Source organism: Oryzias latipes, chromosome 8 (genome assembly GCF_053564925.1).
Source record: "Oryzias latipes strain Hd-rR chromosome 8, Olatipes_Hd-rR_3.1".
Classification (NCBI taxonomy): domain Eukaryota; kingdom Metazoa; phylum Chordata; class Actinopteri; order Beloniformes; family Adrianichthyidae; genus Oryzias; species Oryzias latipes.
Genome location: NC_136244.1, coordinates 12,566,582 through 12,568,010, shown reverse-complemented (window position 1 = coordinate 12,568,010; position 1,429 = coordinate 12,566,582). Strand labels below are relative to the sequence as shown.

General features: G+C 39.8%; 1 pseudogene; it reads left to right on the top strand.

The window, feature by feature from the left end:
- On the top strand, positions 1 to 425 carry LOC111947765 (immunoglobulin heavy variable 4-38-2 pseudogene; annotated as a pseudogene).
- The last annotated feature ends 1,004 nt before the right edge of the window (positions 426 to 1,429 follow it).

Genomic DNA, 1,429 nt, shown 5'->3' with positions numbered 1-1,429 from the left:
ATGTTCTCTGTAGTTCTGCTACTGCTTCTGGCTGCTGGATCCTGTGAGTTTGACTGAGGCAAAGACACTGTTCACTGTTGTTACACCATTAACCATTAAACTGTTTGTCCTCTTCAGGTGTAAAGTGTGAACAGCTGACACAGCCAGACTCTGTGAGTCTGCAGCCAGGTCAGAGGCTGACCATCACCTGTCAGGTCTCTTATTCTGTGAGCAGCTACTGGACAGGTTGGATCAGACAGCCTGCAGGGAAAGGATTGGAATGGATTGGTAGCGAACGTGTTGGATATGCTAAATACTACAAAGATTCACTGAAGAACAAGTTCAGCATTGATTTGGACTCTTCCAACAACAGAGTGACTCTAAAGGGACAGAACATGCAGGCTGAAGACTCTGCTGTGTATTTCTGTGCCAGACATCCACAGTGACACAAACCATCAGCAGACCTGAACAAAAACCCCTCAGAGCCTGAAAACTTGTAACATGAATCCACCAGAGGAGGCGCTCTAACACTACTGGATAATTGGTTTGTAAAGTAGAAGATAGTTACTCCTAAACTTTTATTTGTGCTTGAACAATGATTTAAACGAAATGTAGTTTGACAATTGTAAACATTTAAACAAAATGCGTTTTGTTATCATCCATTTAACATTTGAGTTGACATTAAAATTGATTTTTGGTTAACAATGACTATCCTTTGAATTATCAAGGCAAATGCATGAGAGGTGGTTTTTGGAACTAAAACCTAAAAAATAAAATTAGACTGACTTGACTAAAAATCACTACACATGAACATAACAAAACAAAACTGAACTGTAAAAACCTGAATTGTGGAAAAAAAAAGACTGGTAACTTTTATTCCAAGTATTTTATTGCATTACATAAAACCCCTCAGACACCCCTAATATTTTCTGTTTTTGAGAATCAAAACAAGATTATTCTGTCTGTACTAAATAATATCTAATTTATTTTATTTTGTAAGTTGGCCTTGAAACTCAATTTTTAGTCTTTAATGGTATTTAAACTGGAAGATGCCCATTAATAGCATGTTGACAATAAAATTTAACAAAAAGGTTTCCTGTGAATTACTTTTTTCAAAGCTTCCAGTTATGCTCTAACTATCTTCTTCTTCCACTTTCGGCTTCTCCCATCAGGGGTCGCCACAGCGAACAAGTCGCATGGTAAATTTGGCAATGTTTTACGCCGGATGCCCTTCCTGACGCAACCTTCTCAAACCGGGCTTGGAACCGGCAGAGGTAGAGAAGGGAACAGGGAGCAGCCCGGAGTCGAACCCAGGTTTCACGGATGGAAGGCGGCGCAAACCAGCACGAGCTAAACTGGCGCTACTTGTGGTAAATGTGTCATGGTCTTTTGTTTTAAGTCAGCATCAAAGATTTGCAGCTTCTCATGAAAGAGTCATTTCCTCCCTGTC